This window comes from Ranitomeya variabilis, chromosome 2 (assembly GCF_051348905.1).
Source record: "Ranitomeya variabilis isolate aRanVar5 chromosome 2, aRanVar5.hap1, whole genome shotgun sequence".
Classification (NCBI taxonomy): Eukaryota; Metazoa; Chordata; class Amphibia; order Anura; family Dendrobatidae; genus Ranitomeya; species Ranitomeya variabilis.
Genome location: NC_135233.1, coordinates 155,727,258 through 155,744,901, shown reverse-complemented (window position 1 = coordinate 155,744,901; position 17,644 = coordinate 155,727,258). Strand labels below are relative to the sequence as shown.

The 17,644-nt window shown below is 43.1% G+C and overlaps 1 protein-coding gene across 5 annotated transcripts in view; it reads right to left on the bottom strand.

The window, feature by feature from the left end:
- Positions 1-17,644, bottom strand: part of ADGRG6 (adhesion G protein-coupled receptor G6) — a 212,109-nt gene that overhangs the window by 180,476 nt on the left and 13,989 nt on the right. The window lies entirely within an intron of this gene.

The window sequence follows — 17,644 nt, the reverse complement described above, 5'->3', positions numbered from 1 at the left end:
CACATATACTCAGCCTGGCTAATAGCTGTAAATCATTCAACTGCGGCAATGAAAACTTAATCTCCGAACACTAACAAATACTCGGAGAGCACCCGAGCAACGAGTATACTCGCTCATCACTAGTCAGCACTCCTGACAGGTCTGCTGTTATTTTTCCTCTACATGCCTAAATACAACGGCAGTTGGGTGCTACTGTGTCAGATTCTACATGCTCTGATGACAAAGAGTATGGTAAAAAACATTTGTCATTTTTTTACTGAGACAGACTGAAAATGACAAATCCTCTTTAAACAAGAAGTAAGGAACCAGGAACAAGTAAGTTGACATGCCATAACAAAGACAGGTGAATCCAGTAAGAAGTTCTACTAGTTTCCTGCAGACAATACTGAGAATCTTCTATTGTTTGCCTGAATGACTTGATGTCAGTTCAGTTCAAATTGTGAATAGTCTATTAAGTATTGAATGACTTCTGAAACAGGTGTGGCAAAACATCAGCGCAGATTTCTTTTTCTGGTGTTCACATGGACTGTTAAACCAACATTCACCAGCCAGTAACATGTATTCACTTGTATCAGTACAGATGGAAATGTGGATATGCATTATATCAATGCAACATCAAATTGCAAAAGACTTAGAGGTTATTCTTACAGTTAATGGTTTGTGATGCAATCAAGCCGGATGGGTATGACACTGACAGTAAGTTGCAGAAAATTCTTGAATTTCCGCACATATGTCATTTATATTATATGACATAATAGTGAGGCTTTATCTTCTTACGATTTCCTTCACACTTGTCTTTGTTTTACATAATTTTTCTTACCAGAAATATCATAAAAGCATTTTTTCTGCATTTTCTTGATTTTTTTTTTCACATGCATTTTTTCAAAATATTTAGAAAAAAATTTATTTCAAAAGGGAAGCACAAAAATGACTAAAAATGCACAAACTCAGCGAAAAATCCTCCAAAAATATACTGCCTGTACTGCAATTAATATATTTCTATTGACTTCAAGCAAACATATGGTTGTTTTTTGCAGCAAAAACTGCTAAGGAGAAGTGTTAGAGTAAGGCCGGGGTCACACATGCGTGTTTTACGTACGTAAGAGCGCAAAAACTACGTACGTAAAACTCGCATTACATACGGCACAATGCTTCTCAATGGGGCTGCTCCTATTAGCCGTATATTACGGTTCAGTATTATACGGCTTTCTACGGCCGTACAAAATCGCAGCATGCTGCGTTTGTCAGCGTAAATAATACGCCAATGAAAGTCTATGGGGGCGAGAAAAATACGGATTACACACGGACCTGCAGTGTGACTTGCGAGAAATACGCAGCGGTGTTAGTGAAAAGTCGGTAATTCAATTGCCGGCTTTTCATTTCTCCTGCACAAACCCGACAGGATATGAGACATGATTACATACAGTAAACCATCTCATATCCCCATTTTTTTTGCATATTCCACACTACTAATGTTAGTAGTGTGTATGTGCAAAATTTCAGCGCTGTAGCTGCTGAAATAAAGGGTTAAATGGCGGAAAAAATTGGCGTGGGCTCCCGCGCAATTTTCTCCGCCAGAGTGGTAAAGCCAGTGACTGAGGGCAGATATTAATAGCCAGGAGAGGGTCCATGGTTATTGGCCCCCCCCCGTGGCTACAAACATCTGCCCCCAGCCACCCCAGAAAAGGCACATCTGGAAGATGCGTCTATTCTGGCACTTGGCCACTCTCTTCCCACTCCCTGTAGCGGTGGGATATGGGGTAATGAAGGGTTAATGCCACCTTGCTATTGTAAGGTGACATTAAGCCAGATTAATAATGGAGAGGCGTCAATGATGACACCTATCCATTATTAATCCAATTGTTGGAAAGGGTTAAAAAAGACACACACACATGATTTAAAAGTAGTTTAATTAAATAAACACAGCGGTTGTTGTAATAATTTATTGTTCTCTCAATCCATCAGGAACACCCTCGCTTGGAAAAATAATAAACGCACAAGATACATACCTTCTGGTGAACCGTCTCGTCCCACGAAGTAATCCATCTGAAGGGCTTAACTAATATTACAGGCAGGAGCCCTGCTAAATGCAGCGGTGCTCGTGCTTGTAATTCCCCGGCGAATGAATGAAATGTAGGTCATTGACCTACATTTCCTTCAGTCGCGGTGATGCGCCCCCTGGTGGATGTCCTCATATGACCTGGAGCGTGGGAAAAAGTTCCCAGGCTGCAGTTCATGAGAACATCCACCAGAGGGCGCCTCACCGCGACTCAATGTAAGTACAGATCACTGCTTTCCTTTCAGCACCCGGGGATTACAGGTACGAGCGAGAGGTTTATCGCAGCTCGTGCCTGTAATATTAGTTAACCCCTTCAGATGGATTACTTCGTGGGACGAGACGGTAATCTCGCAGTACGGATGCCATACGGATTACATACGGAGGATGCCATGCGCAAAATACGCTGACACACCCTGACTACGGATCAATATTTTGGGAACATTTCTCCGTATTACGGCCGTAGTACGGACGTATAATACGTGGCGTATTGTCTTACGCCATGTGTGACTCCAGCCTAACACTTCTATACAAAGGTTATTGATGTAATGAGATATTTTCTAATGCTGGTATATCACTTTCCACTCCTATGACACTTGATGTGCCACTTTTCTGTGTTCAATGGGTGTGGGGCATGTTCTTCTGTTTTCATTTACTGAATACCACTCCTATTTCTGCTTTTGTACCATTTAAATTCCTGCAGAGCAAGTTGCTAATGGCTATGCACAAGCTTCTATAGATGAGCAAATCAATTGAAGACAAGTTAAATTTGTCTCCAATTTCACATGAAATTCAGATTACCATAATCATAATTAATTAATTAATGTAAATAAATCAAAAAGGCGGCTGGGCAGCCACCATTTCACTGGATTCTACAAGGTTGGAAAACGATTAAAAAAAGTTTTTAAAAATGAATATTTAACTTTCCTGGGCTCTCACCCTGGCTAAATGGCTAAAAATAAAAATAATGAAGGGGTTTATGTGTCACATCCTCCTTAAACAACTGATTGGTATTGGTATTAGTATTGGTGGGGAGAGTCAGAGCCATTGGTGGACACAGACAAAGAGATCCCTGTGCAAGAACAGTATACGGGCCCTTTGTAACTCAATAGCTCTTCATAATGCCCCTGCTTTGGAGGTCAAAATGGTCCCCCTTAACTCTCGGGCCCAAAGCGGCTACATAGGCTTCACCAATGATAGTCCATCTTGGGTCAGGTCCCCACCAATTTAAAATTGACACCACACACGTATACAAATTGAAAGTAGATCTATCAGGCCAAGTTTATCTTCTAATATTAAAAATGAGCGTTACTACTGTGAAGTCGATAGATCTGGATTAAAGGCAACCTGTCATCTGTTACATGGTGCCCAAACTGTGGGCAGCATGAGTCAGCCACTGGCTGTATGATCACAGTCATGAATGCTTGTCTCTGAAACCCCGCAGGATTAACTTACTTTTAATAGCCACCGGGGACCGAGCATTACCAATGACTAGTAGTATAAGCAGGTCCCGGGCATTTTCTCCCTTCCTGCTCCCAGTGACAGGTCTCTGCCTGCATATATGTATAGTCAGAGTTTTTTCAATCACTGTCAGCAGGTGGGAAGGACCCGCCTGTACATCTTGTCACCCGTGCAGCTCAGTTCCCAACGGCTATTAAAAGTATGAGTTAATCTGAAATGCCGCAGTGTATTAGAAACAACCATAATTGTCTGGGATCCCACAGCCTGTGGATGACACATGCTGCCCATGGTTTGGGAAGCATATATCAGCTGACAGGTTCCCTTTAAACCAAATTAATGTATGCCAACTGTCAACCTAACCACAAGCCAAAGGAACTTCTGGACTTTGGTATCAGAAAGCGCAACTTAAAAATCAGCAGTATTTTATGTTCTTCCTCTAGATTTAATGCTAATATCCCACAGTAGGAAGTCAATAGGTCATTTGTGATGATTGTGCTTGAAATTGTTTTAGAACTTCGATCCAATGACAAATCTTTTTTCCCTGCCTTTAAAAACAACATGACCACTGTGAATAGATACCTTTTATCTGCACTTGTCAATTAATATAAGTATAAGAGGAAGAAATTAGGTTTTGGATGACACATTATGGAATAAATAAATTGGGTTCAGTGCACAAAACATACTTTATGTTTTGCTGGAACAAATATGTGGCAAAAGATCAGGAATAAATGCACAGCACCAAAGTGATAAAGTAATTTTTTATTTTCGGACTGGACATTACACTTATTGAGAACTGGCAGAATTTTCTCCCTATTGACTATGAAGGGAATGTCAGGGCTCGGAGCAGCTTGGTTCGCTGCTATCTCAGACGTTACACATTCTAATTACATTTGATCACTGGAATTTCCCCCTTCCTATTGTTACACCCCTCTATTTAAAACATCATGTCCAGTTCCCAGTCAAAGGCAAAGTTTTTGGTAGTGTCAATCATATCCATCATCAAACAAGTCCTAGTCATAGCTGATAAGTGGTGAACAAGAGATATCTCACTTAGCGATTTACCAACGATCACGACCAGCGATATGACCTGGCCGTGATCGTTGGTAAGTCGCTGTGTGGTCGCTGGGGAGCTGTCACACAGACCGCTCTCCCCAGCGACCAACGATCAGGGGAACGAGTTCGGCATCGTTGAAACTGTCTTCAACGATGCCGAAGTCCCCCTGCAGCACCCGGGTAACCAGGGTAAACATCGGGTTACTAAGCGCAGGGCCGCGCTTAGTAACCCGATGTTTACCCTGGTTACCAAAAAAAACAAACACTACATACTCGCCTTTCGGTGTCCAGGTCCCTTGCCGTCTGCTTCCTGCTCTGACTGACTGAGCCGCCGTACACTGAGAGCAGAGCGCAGCGGTGACGTCACTGCTGTGCTCTCACTTCTCACTGTACGGCCGGCAGTCAGTGAGAGCAGGAAGCAGACGGCAAGGGACCTGACGGACATCAGAAGGCGAGTATGTATTGTTTGTTTTTTTTTACATTTACGCTGGTAACCAGGGTAAACATCGGGTTACTAAGCGCGGCCCTGCGCTTAGTAACCCGATGTTTACCCTGGTTACCAGTGAAGACATCGCTGGATCGGTGTCACACACACCGATTCAGCAATGTCAGCGGGGCCTCAACGACCAAAAAAAGGTCCAGGCCATTCCGACACGACCAGCGATCTCGCAGCAGGGGCCTGATCGCTGGTACGTGTCACACATAGCGAGATCGCTATGGAGGTCGCTGTTGCGTCACAAAACTTGTGACTCAGCAGCGATCTCGCTAGCGATCTCGCTATGTGAGACGGGGCCTTAGGGTCCCTTTCCACTTGCGAGGAAAACGGACGCGTGCAATCCGATAAAAAATCGGATTGCACTCGGACCAATGTTAGTTAATAGGTGGCTTTTCATTTGCGATTTTTTTCTCAGCCGAAATCGGACTGAGAAAAATCTGGATCGGCTGAGAAAAAAATCGCAGCCTGCTGCGTATTGCTGCGATTCTCGGACGAGACTCGCCAATGCAAGTCAATGGGTGCGAGAAAAAAATCGCACAGCACTCGCACCATGCGAGTTCTGTCCGATTATTACGCACCAGTGTCCTTTGAAAAGCCGGCAATTCAGCGCGGTGTACAGTAAAATCACACTGACAGGTTAGAATAGAGTAGATATATACACATAGAATAGGTATATATACATATATATATGTCAGTGAGACACCTATATATGTATATTTATATTTAATGCAGCGCTAGATAGCTTAAAAGCCTCTAATTCAATTGCCGGCTTTTTCCTTCTCCTTCACAAACCCGACATGATATGAGACATGGTTTACATACAGTAAACCATCTCATATCCCTTTTTTTATTACATATTCCTCTTCACTAATGTAACAAGTGTCTGTGTGCACAATTTGGGGGATCTAGCTATTAAATTAAAGGGTTAAATTGCGGAAAAAATTGGCGTGGGCTCCCGCGCAATTTTCTCCGCCAGAGTGGTAAAGTCAGTGACTGAGGGCAGATATTAATAGCCAGGAGAGGGTCCATGGTTATTGGCCCCCCCGTGGCTAAAAACATCTGCCCCCAGCCACCCCAGAAAAGGCACATCTGGAAGATGCGCCTATTCTGGAACTTGGCCACTCTCTTCCCACTCCCTGTAGCGGTGGGCTATGGGGTAATGAAGGGTTAATGCCACCTTGCTATTGTAAGGTGACATTAAGCCAGATTAATAATGGAGAGGTGTCAATTATGACACCTATCCATTATTAATCCAATTGTGGGAAAGGGTTAAAAAACACACACACACATGATTAAAAAGTATTTTAATGAAATAAGCACAGCGGTTGTTTTAATAATTTATTGCTCTCTCATTCCATTTTCAGACCCTCGCTTGGCAAAACAATAAACACACAAGATACATACCCTCTCTGATGAACTGTCACGTCCCACGAAGTAATCCATCTGAAGGGGTTAACTAATATTACAGGCAGAGCTGCGATAATCCACTCGCTCGTGCCTGTAATCCCCGGGTGCTGAAAGGAAAGCAGTGATCTATACTTACATTCAGTCGCGGTGATGCGCCCCTGCTGGATGTTCTCATGAACTGCAGCCTGGGAACTTTTTCCCATGCTCCAGGTCATATGAGGACATCCACCAGGGGGCGCATCACCGCGACTGAAGGAAATGTAGGTCAATGACCTATAGTTACCTTCAGTCGCGGTGATGCGCCCCCTGGTGGATGTCCTCATATGACCTGGAGCGTGGGAAAAAGTTCCCAGGCTGCAGTTCATGAGAACATCCAGCAGGGGCGCATCACCGCGACTGAATGTAAGTATAGATCACTGCTTTCCTTTCAGCACCCGGGGATTACAGGCACGAGCGAGTGGATTATCGCAGCTCTGCCTGTAATATTAGTTAACCCCTTCAGATGGATTACCTCGTGGGACGTGACAGTTCATCAGAGAGGGTATGTATCTTGTGTGTTTATTGTTTTGCCAAGCGAGGGTATGAAAATGGAATGAGAGAGCAATAAATTATTAAAACAACCGCTGTGCTTATTTCATTAAAATACTTTTTAATCGTGTGTGTGTGTTTTTTAACCCTTTCCAACAATTGGATTAATAATGGATAGGTGTCATAATTGACGCCTCTCCATTATTAATCTGGCTTAATGTCACCTTACAATAGCAAGGTGGCATTAACCCTTCATTACCCCATATCCCACCGCTACAGGGAGTGGGAAGAGAGTGGCCAAGTGCCAGAATAGGCGCATCTTCCAGATGTGCCTTTTCTGGGGTGGCTGGGGGCAGATGTTTTTAGCCACGGGGGGGCCAATAACCATGGACCCTCTCCTGGCTATTAATATCTGCCCTCAGTCACTGGCTTTACCACTCTGGCGGAGAAAATTGCGCGGGAGCCCACGCCAATTTTTTCCGCCATTTAACCCTTTATTTGAGCAGCTACAGCGGCCAAATTTTGCACATACACACTACTAACATTAGTAGTGTGGAATATGCAAAAAAAATGGGGATCTGAGAAGGTTTACTGTATGTAAACCATGTCTCATATCCTGTCGGGTTTGTGAAGGAGAAGGAAAAAGCCGGTAATTGAATTAGAGGCTTTTATGCTATCTAGCGCTGCATTAAATATAAATATACATATATAGGTGTCTCACTGACATGTATATATGTATATATACACATTCTATGTGCATATATCTACTCTATTCTAACCTGTCAGTGTGATTTTACTGTACACAGCGCTGAATTGCCGGCTTTTCAAAGGACACTGGTGCGTAAAAATCGGACAGCAATACGGATGTCATACTGATGTCATACGGATGGTGCGATTAAAAAATCGCATGGCACTCGCATAACACTCGCATGACACTCGCATGACAATCGCATACGTTCCATCCGTTTTTTCGGTCCAGATTACGGACCGTTTTTTATCTCGCAAGTGGAAAGGGACCCTTAAGGTGAAAGTAACCAGGGATCTGGAAGTCCTTTTAATCCTTTTAATTCCAGAATGTAAGCTATAATCCCCTGGGGGTCTACTTTTATGTCATATATGCTGTGGTGTGTTTTCATGAGAATCCTGTAACTTTCCTTTGTCTCGAGTCACACATTGTAATGCAGATGTAGGAAGCTTCAGAATAACTCAGAATTCTTTATCGGGAAAAAATAAAATCGTCATTATTTGTAATATTATAATCCAAACTTAATGTGTTTATAATCGTTCAGTAAAGCAAAGCATTAGGATTTATATTTATTTTATGGCCCTGGTTCTTTAATTTGAGGAGTTCACAGAAAAATCTGATGTTAGTATATTCATGGGCGGACATACTGCCTGTTCAATCAGTGTGGCTGCACCGGGGCCCAGAGGCTCCAGGGGGCCCCTACAGGGTGGCTAATAAAGAGGGCAATCTGACCAGTTTATCTGGCCCTGAGGCTCTGGGGGGCCCCTGGCCAGATTGCCCTCATGTGCGGCGGGCAGGGAGCAATCCCTGCAGCTCCGCTGCCTGCAAGAGAAAATGGCAGTGGAGCGGAGCTGCAGGGATTGGATCCATCCTGCTTCCTGCCCACACTTCCTGTCTCACAGAGGAGTGGCTGAATGACATAATTCAGCGCCGCGGCTGTGCGAGACAGGAAGCTGCCGGCGATGGTGCTGCTTCAGGATACCATGCGCAGAGGTAAGGTGACATGTGTGTGTGTGTGTGTGTGTGTGCAGAGTGGTGAATGGTGCTGTGTGTGTAGGTGGAGGAGAGGGCAATGATGGGGGTGATGGGGCAGAAGGCAATGTTTGGGTTGAAGGAGAGGGCAATGATGGGGCAGAAGTCAATGATTGGGTTGACAGAGAGGGCAATGATGGGTGTGATGGGGCAGAGGGCAATGATTGGGTTGATGGAGAGGGCAATGATGGGGTAATGGGGCAGAAGGCAATGATTGGATTGACGGAGAGGGCAATGATGGGGGTGATAGGGCAGAATTAAATGATTGTGTTGACGGAGAGGGCAATGATAGGGGTGGTGGGGGAGAAAGCAATGATGGGGTGGTGGAAAGGGCAATAATGGGGGTGGTGGGGAGGAGGAAATGATGGAGGTGGTGTAATGGGAATGATGGGGGTGGGGGTAAAGACAATGATGGTGGCATTGGAAAGGACAATAATAGGGTGGTGGAGAAAAAGCAATGGTGGAGGTAGTGAAGAGGGCAATCATGTCAGTGGGGGAGAGGGCAATAATGGAATGCAGGGGAGGAGGACAATGAGGGGTGTGAGGGATTGGGATGGCAGGAAGGGGGATTTATAATGGATTTAGGGATGGGGGAGGTGGAGGAAGACGTTATTATTGATTATTATGTCTAACACAGTCCCTTAGTATAAAGTGTACTGACTTATTATTTATAGCACAGTCCCTTAGTATATAGTGTACTCACTTATGTATATCACAGTCCCATAGTGTATTGTGAGGCAGTGACCCCTGTTACAGCTAAAGGGCAGTGTTTGTGCTCCCCAGAATGCGCACAGAGGCGTGTGAAGGCCATAGGTGTGCATGGCAGTCGCAGGTGTAGCTGTGATTGTAATGTGAGGTAGTGACTCGTGTCACAGGTAGGGGGTTGCTGTGTGTTCTCTCCAGGTTGTGCATGGAGACAGATGGAGTCCATAGGTGTGCATGGGAGTCATGGATTTCCAGTCTGGGTTTTCCATGTGGCTGAAAGTCACAGGTTTGTTTGTTAAAAGCCCTACAGTAAGAGGTATGGGTGTGCCAGGTGTCAGGTGTGTGGTGCAACGTCAGTGTCAGTCTGGAGTGTGCTTGTGTGCAGAGCAGAGGCCTGAGTGCATGGAGGCACAGGCCAGCAGAGCCAGCACCCAGGGCAGCTGAATAACCTGGCACCCACAGCATATACAGCGATGCAAGTCATCCATGGTATTGGTCTTGGATGTAGACAGTCCTGTGCCCGGAGGTGGACGTCCTGTGCCTGAAAGTGGACTGGCATGGGTAACGATTGCAAACAGGTGGATATGGTGCCTGGCTGCTATCTGGAGGATATCCTAAGCTGTGTACGGCTGTGTGAGTAGAGAGACTGTGATACAATGATGAAGGACACCCACGGGAACTAGTCAGAGGAGGACTTGCATGTGTAGTGTCTGCAACATATGAGGCTGTGTATGGAGACTATAATATGGTATGCGGTCGCCCCACAAATACTGGACAAGGAGAGGTCTGGCGTGTTTAGGGACTGCAATCTAAAAGTCATATGTTATGTATTGCTATGAACTGGTGTGAACTGAACACTGATAATATAGAATGAAGTTATATGCACTGAAATAATATGAATTTGTCTGTGAATTGGACTGTAATGCTGTGAGGAAACACATTAAAGAGACTTTGTGTTGGAACTTTGTGGGTCACTGCCTCTTCACTGTGTACGATGCTACCGGAGCATTACAGTATAGTGTACTTACTTATTATGTATAACACCATAATTATATAGTTTCCTCTTTTGTTATGTTTTTTATTATTATTATTATTATTATTATTTATTTATATAGCACTATTAATTCCATGGTGCTGTACATGAGAAAGGGGTTACAAACAGAGTTACAGATATAATTTACAGTAAATATGTTTACAGTGACAGACTGGTACAGAGGGGAGAGAGGACCCTGTCCTTGCGGACTTACATTCTATGGGATAGTGCGGAAGATACAGAAGGTCAGAGGTGCTGCAGCTCTGGCGGTGGTGAGGCGGCTGCTCTGGCGATGGCGATGTTTAACACCATCCCTTATTACGTACCATCCTCTCTAGTTATATATAATGCCCTCCCTTATTATATAGCTTCCTCTGCTGTTATGTTCAGTGCTGTCTCTTACATAGTGTATTATTGTTATTTTTTTATTCACAGCACCCTCTTTTATTACATATTCCCCTCTCTTTTTAGATATAAAATGACTACTGATGGAGGAACCGGTGACCAGACTACCAGTCCATCAGCTCCTCCTTTAGAAAAGAAGCTTTCCCATGCTCCATCAGCCATCATTTTATTATACAGCTATCAAGACATGATGGTATGTAATAAAAAACAGGGCTCTATAAAATCCAATATGTAAGGAATGGTGCTGTACATAACAAGAGAGGGCACTGTATAATAAGGGATGGCAATATACATGATAAAGGAGACTATATAATATATGCATGTAGAGTATGTGTGTGTGGCGCCCTGGAACTTTTCAACCTTTTCCCACATATCATGCTTCAAACATAAAGAAACCAAATGTAAATTTTTGGTTAAGAATAAACAACAAGTGGAACACAATTGTGAAGTTGAACGAAATTTATTGCTTATTTTAAATGTTTGTGGAAATTCAAAAACTGAAAAGTGGGGCGTGCAATATTATTCGGCCCCTTTACTTTCAGTGCAGCAAACTCACACCAGAAGTTCATTGTGTATCTCTGAATGATCCAATGTTGTCTTAAATGCCTAATGATGATAAATATAATCCACTTGTGTGTAATCAAGTCTTCGTATAAATGCACCTGCTCTGTGATTGTCTCAGCGTTCTGTTTGAAGCACAGAGAGCATCATGAAGACCAAGGAAAACAACAGGCAGGTCCATGATACTGTTGTGGAGAAGTTTAAAGCCGTATTTGGATACAAAATGATTTCCAAAACTTTAAACATCCCAAGGAGCACTGTGCAAGTGATCATATTGAAATGGAAGGAGTATCATACCACTGCAAATCTACCAAGACTTGGCCGTCCCTCTAAACTTTCATCTCAAACAAGGAGAAGAATGATCAGAGATGCAGCCAAGAGGCCCTTGATCACTCTGGATAAACTGCAGAGATCTACAGCTAAGGTGGGCTGTCTGTCCATAGGACAACAATCAGTCGTACACTGCACAAATCTGGCCTTTATGGAAGAATGGCAAGAAGAAAGCCATTTCTCAAAGATATCCCTAAAAAGTGTTGTTTAAAGTTATGAGCTACCTGGGAGACACACCAAACATATGGAAAAAGGTGCTCTGGTCAGATGAAACCAAAATCGAACTTTTTAGCAACAATGCCAAATGATATGTTTGGCGTAAAGGCAACAACTCATCACCCTGAACACAACATCCCCACTGTCAAACATGGTGGTGGCAGCATCATGGTTTGGGCCTGCTTTTCTTCAGCAGGGACAGGGAAGATGGTTAAAATTGATGGGAAGATGGATGGAGCCAAATACAGGACCATTCTTGAAGAAAATCTGTTGGAGTCTGCAAAAGACCTGAGACTGGGACGGAGATTTGTCTTCCAACAAGACAATGATCCCAAACATAAAGCAAAATCTACAATGGAATGGTTCACAAATAAACGTTTCCAGGTAGTAGAATGGCCAAGTCAAAATCCAAACCTCAATCTAATCGAGAAACTGTGGAAAGAACTGAAAACTGCTGTTCACAAACGATCTCCATCAAACCTCACTGAGCTCGAGCTGTTTTCCAAGGAATAATGGGCAAGATTTTCAATCTCTCGATGTACAAAACTGATAGAGACATACCCCAAGCGACTTGCAGCTGTAATCGCAGCAAAAGGTGGCGCAACAAAGTATCAAGTTAAAGGGGCCGAATAATATGGCACGCCCCACTTTTCAGTTTTTGAATTTCCACAAAAAATTCAAAATAAGCAATAAATTTCTTTCAACTTCACAATTGTATTCCACTTGTTGTTGATTCTTCACCAAAAATTTACATTTTGTACCTTTATGTTTGAAGCATGATCTGTAGGAAAAGGTTGAAAAAAGTTCCAGGGAGTCTAATAATTTCGCATGGCACTGTATATATATATATATATATATATATATATATATATATATATATATATATATATATATATATATATATATATATATATATATATATATATATACACTCACCGGCCACTTTATTAGGTACACCTGTCCAACTTCTTGTTAACACTTAATTTCTAATCAGCCAATCACATGGCGGCAACTCAGTGCATTTAGGCATGTAGACATGGTCAAGACAATCTCCTGCAGTTCAAACCGAGCATCAGTATGGGGAAGAAAGGTGATTTGAGTGCCTTTGAACGTGGCATGGTTGTTGGTGCCAGAAGGGCTGGTCTGAGTATTTCAGAAACTGCTGATCTACTGGGATTTTCACGCACAACCATCTCTAGGGTTTACAGAGAATGGTCCGAAAAAGAAAAAAAATCCAGTGAGCGGCAGTTCTGTGGGCGGAAATGCCTTGTTGATGCCAGAGGAGAATGGGCAGACTGGTTCGAGCTGATAGAAAGGCAACAGTGACTCAAATCGCCACTTGTTACAACCAAGGTAGGCCTAAGAGCATCTCTGAACGCACAGTGCATCGAACTTTGAGGCAGATGGGCTACAGCAGCAGAAGACCACACCGGGTACCACTCCTTTCAGCTAAGAACAGGAAACTGAGGCTACAATTTGTACAAGCTCATCGAAATTGGACAGTAGAAGATTGGAAAAACGTTGCTTGGTCTGATGAGTCTCGATTTCTGCTGCGACATTCGGATGGTAGGGTCAGAATTTGGCGTAAACAACATGAAAGCATGGATCCATCCTGCCTTGTATGGAGCATCTTTGGGATGTGCAGCCGACAAATCTGCGGCAACTGTGTGATGCCATCATGTCAATATGGACCAAAATCTCGAGGAATGCTTCCAGCACCTTGTTGAATCTATGCCACGAAGAATTGAGGCAGTTCTGAAGGCAAAAGGGGGTCCAACCCGTTACTAGCATGGTGTACCTAATAAAGTGGCCGGTGAGTGTATATATATATATATAATTATATATACAGTATATATATATATATATATATATATATATATATATATATATATATATATATACTGCAGCTTTGTCGCCTTAAAAGGAGGGGGGTCCAGACACATTTCCTGCACAGGGGCCCCAAGCTGTCTGTGACCGCCCCCGAGTATATTGAATATGAATTGTTTAAAAGGAGCTTTCATTAAATACGATCAAACTTTGTAACTTTATAACTAACGTTCTGTAATAAACACAGTCAGACTGTGGCTGGGCGGGAACATGGATTGTTTACATTGCTGCATCCTTGTATATCGCTATTAGGGTAAACTATGTGCGTTAGAACATATATGCAAATATAGAATTAATTCAGTGGCACTGTGTAGGGAAGATATTTGTAGACATTGTTCTTTGCCTCCAGTTAGCAACGCAATTTCGTTTCCTCGTATAACACACACTTCTTAGGAAAACCTGTAAAGGGAACCTGTCAGTTCCCCCTGTCCCCCCACAACCAGCAGGAGTTGTGTCTGCATATGCAAATTCCCTGCCTAACAGTCCCTTTATTACATTACATACATAAACAGATCTTTCGAAAAATGGTTTCTAAAGTGTGTAATGTAATTAAGGATAATAAAGGGACTGTTAGGCAGGGAATTTGCATATGCAGACACAACCCCTGGTGGTTCTGAGTGCACGGGGAACCTGACAGGTTCCCTTTAACCTGTAAGCATGGCTTTAGAGTATTGAAGAAACCAGAACAAACCAATGAGCGCACAAAGAGCAAATAAATGAATGCTGCCGCAGCTGGAATAACATGTAGAATCCCTGTGCTACAAAATTGTATTAAAGGTTATTCCTATCTTCAAAATCTTATTCCAAAATGTAGTAGGTATAATAACAATAATATTAGCAAATACCTCCAATTTTAAATGTAGTCTAGTTCTTCTGATTCACTATATCGTTTACCCCATATGCAGAGCATTGCAGTAGCTTAGAGATCCATGATTATGATCACTAACAACTAACTGTCACTATTTGAGTGGCCGTAACCATGGATACCAAAGCTACTACAATGCCCTGCAAATGGGGTAATCGACATAGCTAATCAGAAGAACTATACTACATTATTAGTAAATACTGAAATATGATCTGCGGTTGGGAATACCCTTTAAACACATATTCTATATGTTGATTATCCTTAAAATGGTTGTATGAGACTAGAAGAAAGGTATTTTATCCAAGAAATAGGCTTATTATCAGGAAATGTAGTGACTGTGAATAATTCAGTACACATTTGTTAACGTGATCTGCCGTGTAAACAATTCTTATTCCTATTCCACCCTCATTGATAGTCTGTGAGATCAGCTCTAAGGGACTGAATTGTAGTCACATTCCTACTATACAAAACGTGAGAAAATAATTCACATGAATGAGGCTGCATTGCAATTCCTGCAGAGCAGTAAGGCTTCTTACACACTTCCGTCGTTTAGGGGCCATCGCAATGCGTCGTTCTGTGGAAAAAACATATCCTGAAAAGTTGCCCGCAGGATGCGTTTTTTGCACATAGACTTGTATTACCGACGCATCGCGATGTATGGACACACGTTGCATACGTCGTGCACTGGATGCGTCGGTATTTGGCGGGCTGTCGTATCGAAAAAACGTTCAAGGGAAAGTTTTTTCATACGTTGTGTCTTGCATTTCCTACCGCGCATGCCCGGCCGTAAATCCGCCTCCTCCTCCCTGGGACTTTACAGTGGGCAGCGGACGCGTTGAAACACTGTGTCCCCTGTCCACGTTATGCAGAATTTGCCCAACGTCCGATGACCCCGTACCGACGGAAGTGTGAAAAAAGCCTAAGTCAGTTATGGAGAAATTAGGCTGCCGTCATTCATTTCAATTATTTACAATGCCTAGACATTCTGGGTTAAAGCCATTCTAACCAATCGGTGTTCTCATAGGAGGACACATTCACTGCAATGAATTCAATAGAAATCCAGTTGAATGGGATGTCGGAGATTAAAATACTGATGGCTAATGCATAACATAGATCATCGATATGAGATCGTTAGCGGCCTGACATCCATTCCCTAACGATCAGCTAATATCTGAACCAGCAGTGACCAGATATAAAGAATGTATGGAGCAGAACACCGCAGATTTGTACATTGTTCAGTGGCCACTGCCAAGTATTTCAGTCTATATCCCATTCACTTGATATGAATAAGTAATCCATATAAGAGGCCCAGTCAATCCCTTGTCTGGGACTAGCATACACAATAGATAGCAACCATACACATTAGATATTGGCTGATAGCTATCTATCCTTAGGCCATGTGCACACGTTCAGTGTTTTTCGCGTTTTTTTCGCATTTTTTCGCTATAAAAACATGATAAAAACGCAAAAAAAATGCTTACATATGCCTCCCATTATTTTCAGTGTATTCCGCATTTTTTGGGCAAATGTAGCCTTTTTTTCCGCGAAAAAATCGCATCGCGGAAAAAAAGCAACATGTTCATTAGAATGCGGAATTGCAGGGGATTCCGCACACCTAGGAGTCCATTGATCTGCTTACTTCCCGCACGGGGCTGTGCACACCATGCGGGAAGTAAGCAGATTATGTGCGGTTGGTACCCAGGGTGGAGGAGAGGAGACTCTCCTCCACGGACTGGGCACCATATAATTGGTCAAAAAAAAAAGAATTAAAATAAAAAATAGTCCTATACTCACCTTCGATGTCTTCCCGCCTCTCCACTGCACGCTGTCGCTTGAAGGACCTGCCGATGATGTCGCCGTCTTGTGATTGGTCGAGACCGGTCATGTGACCGCTCACGTGACCGCGACGTCATGGAAGGTCCTGCGCGCGCACACCATCTATACGGAACGGACGCCGGTGAGGAGATCAGCTGTCTGCGGGTGAGTATAAGCATTTTTTTTATTTTTTTTAAACATTCTATCTTTTACTATAGATGCTGCAAAAGCAGCATCTATAGTAAAAAGTTGGTCACACTTGTCAAACGCTATGTTTGACAAGTGTGACCAACCTGTCAGTCAGTTTTCCAAGCGATGCTACAGATTGCTTGGAAAACTTTAGCATTCTTCAAGCTAATTACGCTTGCAGAATGCTAAAAAAACCGCGAAAAAACGGAAAAAAAACGCAAAAAAAAAAAATGCGGATTTCTTGCAGAAAATTTCCGGTTTTCTTCAGGAAATTTCTGCAAGAAATCCGGACGTGTGCACATACCCTTACTCCTCTCCGTTTGGCCGAGCACTCCAGTGTTCTCTGTGAGAGAGTCACTGTCAGACTCTTCAGGAAGTAGTTTCTCCAAGAAATCAAATGAGTTGAAATTAAACAGGCCATATCCCTTGCTCCGTAATCATTATCTGTTGGGGAGAGTCAGTTGGCCCTCACAGTTGTTAAGATTGTCAGGCCGAATAAGTCATAATCTGTAACAGATTATTGTCAGAAGAAAAGTAACAGCACTTAAAAAGGCTTCTATGGACAGGCTTTGCACTAGTCACTCTGTCTACTATGTTTCAGCTGAACTATGGCCTTCAACAGGGATCTCGACTCATGGAAAGCTCCTGGGTTGACTTCACAGAAAGGCTGCTGGCCAGTGGAGTGGGCTGGCAGATGGTGTTCAGAAAGCCAGGTCAGTACCAAGAGGTCAGGATAGGACGAAATCATAGTTAAAACACGAGGCCAAGATCAGTAATGGGAATCAAATGAACTGAGCAGGACCAGAAGAACAAGAGTGAGCCAACGGAAGGAAAACTGACAAGGAACATTCTTTGGATTT